The sequence below is a fragment of the Desmodus rotundus genome, chromosome X (assembly GCF_022682495.2).
Source record: "Desmodus rotundus isolate HL8 chromosome X, HLdesRot8A.1, whole genome shotgun sequence".
Taxonomy (NCBI): Eukaryota; Metazoa; Chordata; class Mammalia; order Chiroptera; family Phyllostomidae; genus Desmodus; species Desmodus rotundus.
In genome coordinates this window covers 11,001,535-11,010,114 of record NC_071400.1, presented here as the reverse complement: position 1 = coordinate 11,010,114, position 8,580 = coordinate 11,001,535, and the positions used below count along the sequence as shown (strand labels likewise).

The following is an 8,580-nucleotide window of genomic DNA, read 5'->3' as shown; positions in this document are numbered from 1 at the left end:
GGCTATTTTATTTATAGCAGCCACTCGTTGAAAGTTTATTGTGGGTTATACCTTGCTCTAGATATACTTTGGTCTGATTTAATGCTCATGACTACTCTAGGAACTTAAGTATTATAATTGTCTCCATTTGACCTACAAGACAGCTCAGATGGATTAGGTCCCTTGCCCAAGGCCATACACTTAGGATATGATGCACCTAGGATTTTAATCCAAATTTGTTTTTCTACTATGATATGCTAGACTTAATGGCTGCTATTTATGATGTTTATTATACATCAGGTCATGTAGTAGCCTATTTCTCTGTATTATCTTATTTTGCAGTAACTAGTCCGAGCAGTCTCCCACTCCAGGCTGTGAGCGCCCTGACCTACAGAAAGAACCCTTGCTACAATTGCTTGGGAGTGGGGACACAGTCCTTGGTAGGGTCTTCATCGTATGAATTGGTAGCCTATTCTCTACTATTGAAACTTCCTTTCTCCTCATTTTAACCTCACTCAGTTCTACTTATCTGAATTGATGCTTCAGCCTTATATTGACAAAAGCCTTGACTTGCAGTGATTCAGAGCACTTTCTATTGTATAAAAAAGCAGTTCTTTGAAAGTCTGGTTAATTTTTTTCCGACCTCAAGTTTATTCAACACAAAATAATGCCTCCAAGTTTACTGAGGTGGTTGATTACATCCACGACCAAATCCGCCTCTAAAGTGGGATTCAGTTGCTGACCCAGCCCCAGCCTCAGCTTCCTTGTCTGCCCCAGGGGGCACAGCGCTCTGTCTGTAAGTGTCTCTGTCAGCTTCCCCTCATGTGAGTCTTGCAGGTCCCCTGCCCTCCAGACCTTTGGACCTTGGCCTGCCGGTCCCAGACTGGCTGCAGCACAAAGTGGCAGGCACGGTCTCAGGGGGCAGGTGGAGATAATCACAGAGATACTGCAGGCCCTCTTTGGTAAGGTACCAGCAAAAATGTCACCAGGCAAACTGTTCCTTTACATAGCCTCGTGATTTGAGAGACTGCATGGCCTTCATCACGTGAAGAGGAGGCACGTTCTGGTCTGCCCGCTCAGGGTGTTTAGGCATGTGCCCATCCTTCTTTGCTACCATCGATCCCTCCTTAAAAATGAATTCATACACGGCAATACTGTTCTTCTTGGGCACCAACATTGCGACAACGGCTGTGTACGGGCCTGGAGCTGAAAAGGCAAAGCAAAAAGCAGTTTTTTTAAATGTCATAAAATAGTGTCCTGGAGCAATGACTTTTAATATGAAAAATTATCTGAGCTTCTGAATAGCAGAGACAAAGTGCACAGATGGTACAGACATTACTTAACTGGAAGAAAATGATTATATCTATAATTTAGATAGCACAGCAAAGACACATCTGAGGGAGAACAAGAGTACTACCTTCACATTACTTGGCTTCTTAATAACTGACCTGCAACAGAAGAGCAAGTAAAGCAATAGGGCACATCAACCTGATTTCCCTGAAATTGCTGTTGGAGAGAGCACCCACTTAATCTTGATTCCAAAGAAAAAACACCAAGGGAGAGACAGAACTCTTAGCAAACTACGGCACAGATGGTAAGGATTTTATAGTAGAAACTCATCCTTTTTTCTAAAAGTCAGACTGAATCAGGAATCTTAAGCTATGGCAGCAAAAGGCACAATGATACTATATATTCTGAATGCTTTGAATACAATGCCCATGCATTTGATTTCACTTACATTAGGGACATATACATGTGAAATATTCTAATTTATTCTTTCTGCCTCTCTCTCTCTCCCTCGCTTCTCTCCTCTCCATGTATAATCAGTATGTTACCTAGACATAGGCCATATTTCCTCTAACCCCAACATCACTACCAAATGCCCCCATCCTGGAAGCTGATTCTTAACTAGCTTCCCCAAGCCTATGAGTGAGGTACAATAATTGACCAACTTGCCCGATCAAGAGTTGACATCAGCCCTGGCTGATATGGCTCAGGGGGTTGAGCGCCAGCCTGTGAACCAAAGGGCTCCATTCCCAGTCAGCTGCACATGCCTGGGTTGAGGGCCAGGTCCCCAGTAGGGGGCACACAGAGAGGCAACCACACATTGATGTTTCTCTGCCTCTCTTTCTCCCTCCCTTCCCCTCTCTAAAAATGCATAAATAAAATCCTTAAAAAAAGAGTTGACATTAAATTTGTCATAATATTTAAAACTATTCTTTAGTTTGTTTCCATAAACACACATTACTAAAGAGTGTGCTTCACTTTTGAGGATGTGGAAAAATGAGTTTCCCTCCACCCTTCGGGTACTTGGCTAAGACACCCTGTAATAAAAAGACAGATTAACACGAGAGAAGCAGAAGTTTAATAACATGGATATGTCCTGCATACATGCAAAAGACGCAGGAAAACGGAGTTACTCTGGGAAATGGCCCAAGCTATCATCTTAAATACTATTTCCGGCTAAATTGACAAAAGGAGTCTGGGATGGGGTAGTCAGTTATGGGAGGTTATCACACCAAAGCTCACTTATAAACAAGGGTATGGTTGTTATGCAGACTTAAGTCCTTGCCTTCACCATTGATAAGAGTTTCTAGAGATCCATCAGCTTGCTCTTCCTGGTACAGAGATATACCTGCACATCAGAGAACTACAAAGCAAAAGAACATGCCCAACTAGAGAAATAATGGGGCTACCTCCCACCTCTACCTCCCTGCTCTCCAGAGACAAGAATGCCATATGGGGTCCAGAAAGGTCATCAACAGTTCTACTGATGCCATGCTGTGTGTTCCAAAAGAATATCTCTGTGACTTTAATAATCAAAGATATTATAATTGTACTTTTTAACTTAAATTAAACCATTAAATAACTATGGAAGATGACTCTCTGAGAATTTTTATACAACCGTATTTGGGCGAAAAACATTTTTCATAATAATCATCTTAAAGAATGGAGGGAAAATGCACATGAGTAATTGTATAGCCCATGGGCTATGTTTAAAAATACCCGGAAAGTTTGGATAAGTTAGTGATATTCATTTGAGAAAAGTAGCTGAGCTAAAAGCAAAGTCATGAAAAGAAGTATTTTGAGTAAGTGTGCATTGCACAGAGAAAAGTGGACAAACCATAATAAGTTAAACATAGGTAAGCACAGATACTGGTATCACAATCTACTCTCCTGTGAGAAATATCTTTTTGTGAAATTATATTATGCTTTCTCAAAATGTACCTCCTATACCAACACACCACACATTTCCCCCCAGTACCATACTCTCAGAGTTCTTTTCCTAGGAAATTGTAATGTCTGGCACTGAAGTACAATTGCTTTGCTAGTTCTTTTGGCCACATGCACAAGTCTCCAAATTCTGACCAAAAGATTAATATCCTACATATGTAGAAATCATCAAAATCAATAAAGACCCAAGTAGATAAGTGGGCACAGAAAATTAAACAATTTTACAAAAGTAATAAACAAATACTAAACAAACGTATCATGACCCAAAGAATCAGAAAAACACGTTAAAACGAAGATGACATACAACTCATGGTCCATTAATTTAAACCCTAATCCCTAGTACTGGTAAGAACTTTCAGAAGGGGAAGGGCCATAAACGCCAGTACTCTCTTACATTACGTTTGGAAAGCGACTTGGAAATATGTATAAAAAACCACAAAGTTCTTCATTGCTTTTGATCTAGTATTCCATTTCTAGAAATCTATCCTGAGGAAATAAAAAATAATACACAGATGAAGATAATTTATGACCTCTCAAAATTATAAAACTTGAAATGTTCAATAGCTGGGGATGACCAATAAAATCCCATACAACCATTGAAAATAATGGTTTTAAAAATTATAGTAACATGGCGGAGTTGTTGTGTTATAACACAACTAAGAATTTTTGTGTGGCTAGTAAGGTAAAGAGAAAAGGAAGTTTAGGGTATGTGCATGTGTGTGTTGGGGGGCAGGAGTAAAGCTGATGGACAATCTAGAACCAATTTTTTTAAAGATTTTATTTTTAGAGAGAGGAAGGGAGGGAGAAAGAAAGGGAGAGAAACATCAATGTGTGATTGCCTCTCGCATACCCCCTACTGGGTACCTGGCCCACAACCCAGGCATGTGCCCTGATGGGAATCAAACTGGTGACCCTTTGGTTTGCAGGCAGGCACTCAATCCACTGAGCCACACCAGCCAAGGCTAGAACCAATGTTTAAGGAGCCTTGAATGTAATGGAATACAAAAGGAAAACAATATAGAGTATATTTTAAGCCAGTGTGCAAATTTGATACATCTTCCAAAAATATCAATTTTGTATGAAAATTATAAGGAAAATGCTTATATTTAATTGATATATACAGTACAAAATCTATATGCATTACAGAGATAAATCTCAAAATTTCAAGGAAATTCACGCTTAGATAATCAGGCCTTTTTAACCACGGAAGTCACGGAAGTACGTGTTCATACCCTTCCATAGGGAGAAAGGTCACAGGTGCAACATTTAAGAAATGCAACAGTCAGAGAGTAGAAAGCCAGTGACAAATTTTAAGAAATCAAATTTATGCCTTAAAAAATATTGGAAGCAGGGTGGACTAGAGAGAAGCCACAGCATACGTAGGGATGCCCATTAGGAAACTGCTGGCAGTGGCCATCTAGGGAATGGGGACTTCAGCTAAGACAGACTGGTAGTAGACATGCAGGACAGAGGATAAGTTTGGGGAAAATGCCAGAAATAGAGTGCTGATTTTTAATAAGCAACTGTATGTGGGGGAGATGCTTGAGAAGGAACAAACACAGCCTCGATAATGTCATTTTCCTGCTTGACTGCTCTCAACTGCTTGTTTCTGCTTCTAATAAGTTTAAAATGCTGAGCCTGGCCCCAGCCCGTGTGCCTTAGTTGGGTGGGCATTGTCCTGCAAACCAAAGGGTCGCAGGTTTACAGGTTCGATTCCCAGTCAGGACACATGCCTGGGTTGCAGGTTGTGTTCCCAATCTGGGCACGCACAGAAGGCAGATTGATGTTTCTCTCTCACATCGATGTTTCTCTCCCTCTCTTTCTCCCTCACTTCTCCTCTGTCTAAAAAAAAATAAAAATAATTTTTTAAAAGTTAAATTAAAGTTAAATAAAATGCTGAGCCTGGCCGCTAGAATTGCAAAGATATAGCCTCAGTGTGCCTGTCATCTCTCATTTCTAATTTAAACAATCTTACTAGCTGTGATTCCTTGGCATTCTGATACCAAGAGATCTGATTAAGATAACTCAGATTACTGGGGAGAAGTAGGGAGGGGCCATAGGAACAGTTTGTCAGGCAATGTGGGAGTCTAGGACGGGATTGGCTGAGAAGCTGAATGTCTCCAGGGCCAATGAAATAAAAAGAGGACGAATGCTCTGGCTCCTGAGCTGGCTTGCTCTCAGGGTCTGGCCCTGGCTCTCTGGCTCTCAGGCTGTCAGGCTCTCAGGCTGTCAGGCTCTCAGGCTCTCAGGCTTTTCTTCCTTGAGGATGCCTGGATGACCGTGCTGCAGCTGCCTGCATTTCCCAATGTACGGTATTTTTGTATGGGAAGGAACTCTGGGCACAGCCTAGGATCAGGCTGGCCTGGCAGAAGGTGGCAGGTTTATTCTTTGGGTGTTCTAGAGGGAATGGGCTCTGAGGCAGAAGAAGCCTGCCATTCTTCCAAAATTGTGTAGTCTTTGTATATTATGTTGTTTTCAGTTTGTAAATTGACCCTATAGAAAAAAGATAACTAAAAACTAACAAAGAAAAGCTATGAGAACTCAGCTATTGGAGTTTAGCCTTAATGGGTAGGCTTAGTGATTAGATATGTGACTTGATAGGCTTAAGTAACTGCTTTTGAATAAAGACTCCTTTCCTTTATCACCAAACCTTTCCCTGTGGAATTTTTGCCTAGAGGGTGGCAGTGGGCACAGGACTCCAACTGCTGTTTGGTAACAATTCTACAAATATTCCCTCCCATTGTTTGTGCCATTTCATACGCTTAGACCGCTTCTCCTGTTGACTTTGCGCAGCTCCAGAATCTACTTCCCATGCAACCTACTCACCTGTGAATACTACCTAATCATCCCTGAGCAAGGAGCTCTCATTTCTTTAGATGCCCATAGCATTTTGTCTGTATGTCTTTCCTGTCACATATCTTATCCTCTCTTCTCAACAGGGGAACTGGTTATCCAATTAACCCATAAGTCAGATCGTGCGACTCCAACGTTCAAAACTCTGCTGTGGCTCCCATCTCAGTCAGGTAAATATGACTGAGAAAGTCCCTAGAAATCCTGAGTTCAGTGTTTCCCAGTCAACCCCAGCTATAATGTTATTCAGGTCAGAAACTGATTTTTTTTTTTAAATCCATGCCCAGGTCTCACTCCAGACCAAGCGAATAGAATCCTTAGGGGCAAAAATTTTTAGACCTCCCCAGATGATTCCAAAGTGAAGTCAGAGTTGATTGAGGACCATAGAGCTTTAGCTACTGAAGCTGCGAGAAGAGGTGATGAACTGCTTCCTGTTCACTTTGTGAACTACAGGCCCATTCTGGACCAAGGGTCGCCTCTTTCTGAACCATTATCATTTTTTCTCCAGTCAGTACTTGCCTGAAGCTCTAGCTTCTCTGGACAAGTAATCAATACAAAAAAAAAACAACAAACTTACTTAGAACACAGTCCCCTCAGAAGCTGTCAGTTTCTGTGATTTAGAAACATAATTTTTCCTCTGAGGAAAATTATAGACATAGCTTTATTTGCAGGAAAAAAAATATATCTTTTTAAAATAAATATTTGACTCAAGTTTATCAAAATTGCAGCAGACACAGAGCCCCATTTGTGAGGGTTAGCAAGTATAGTGCGGAACAGAAGCGGAATGCTTTGGGAGTGGGGGTGGCCCAGGCCTGGGGGAGGGGAGCTGCAGTCAGGTGGACACTATGCTCTTTCCCTTCTAACGCAGTCAGTCTTGATCTCTTTGCTTCAGGGAGCGGTTCAACCTCACTGCCCTCCCCCACACCCTCCACCCCCCATGTTTCGGGATTCTCTCAGTGGTGTCTCACACATCAAGTGTTATTGTTCTTCTTGTGAGGGGGAGCTAAGTCAGGAACAAACTATGTCTCTTTGGTGAGATCACTGCTAGAATCAGAATCCAAGAAGCATCTGTCAAAATGAGGCCGTGGAACAAATCTAATGACATGCAGAATAATTGGGTACACATACTCCGAGCATGTAAGAACTGGGTACAGGAGGTTTGGCGTGGAAACACCACGTAGAAGAGATATTTAGGGGGCTGACTATCAGTCAGGAGTACAGCAGTTTTCCAACTTGAACATGCATGAGAATCATCACAAAGTCTTGTTAAAACAGTTTGCTGGGCTTCAGCTCTGGGGTTTCTGATTCAGCAGGTCTGGGGTGCAGCCTGAGAATTTGTCTTTCTAACAAGTTCCCAGGCAAAGCTGCTGCTGACGCTGCTGGTTCAGGGACGACTGTATGAGAATCACTAGTGTAGTATGAGTGTTCAAAAAAAAAAAGTCACTGCAAATTTAGATGGCAGAAGCTAAATTTGTGAGATAAAATAAGTAACCATAGGTCTTCTCTATTAGTCCTAATCCGCATCTGTGGAATGAGTGCCGTACCCAGCAGTATGAGCAGAGAAAAGAATCAGTGATGGTGAAGAAACTTGCAAGCATGCGAAATCAGGAACTTATGAAGAAATAGGATCGTATCATTAGGAGAAGGTAAATTTAGGTAGGACGCAATGATATTTTTCTCTTCAAATCTATGGCAGGCTCTTACTTGGACAGCAGAGATTTGACTTGGGGAATGTCTCAGAGTATCATAGCTAGAATCCATGGCCATCCATCTAAGGAGACAGACTTCAGTCTGAAGTAAAGCAGATATTCCTAACAGATGGAACTCTCTCATGTGACACTGAGCTGCTTCTTAAGTGTTGAGCTCCTATCAGTTGAAATATCCAAGCACAGGCGAAAAGGCATTCCATCACCGTATACCTTCAAGACTGAGAAATCCTATGAGTATAAGAAACAGTTTTCTTAGTTACATAGTCTGGTCAATAATGAAACTACTGCATTTGGAAAAATAAAGACAAACTAAAGAATGGTACCCAAAACATGGTATCTCTAAATCATGGTTAAAAATATGAGACTAGGGCTATTTAAGAAAAGGCTATAATCAATGCGATTTGAAACTTAAGGAAGGAAACGGATTTAATAAGAGGTATTGAGGCAAAACCCAGACAGACTGCAAGGCAAGAAGGAAAGATACAGGCACAAGTGAATATGACAAAGGATATAGGGAAGTTAGACTAAATGCAGGCAAGAAAGCAAGACGGCTAAAAATCCCCTCTTTCCATGGAAATTTACCATCCGCAGCAACTATTTTATCTCCATTCTGGCATCTAATATTGCCTACGGTTATGTATGAGCCCAAACTTGACGGGAAGAATCTGGGGATTGATTAGAGTTAAGAGAACTCACGAGGACTGTAGGTCAGAGAAACGTCTGCATCATCAGTGCTGAAGGAGTAAATCAGTCTGAGGGGGGAAAAAAGAAAAACAAAAAATAAGAGCATAAGATAGAAGGTTGTCAC

At 41.4% G+C, this 8,580-nt stretch overlaps 1 pseudogene; it reads right to left on the bottom strand.

Moving 5' to 3' along the window:
• Positions 1–658: 658 nt before the first annotated feature.
• Positions 659–1,156, bottom strand: LOC112299978 (small ribosomal subunit protein eS10-like; annotated as a pseudogene).
• Positions 1,157–8,580: the final 7,424 nt, after the last annotated feature.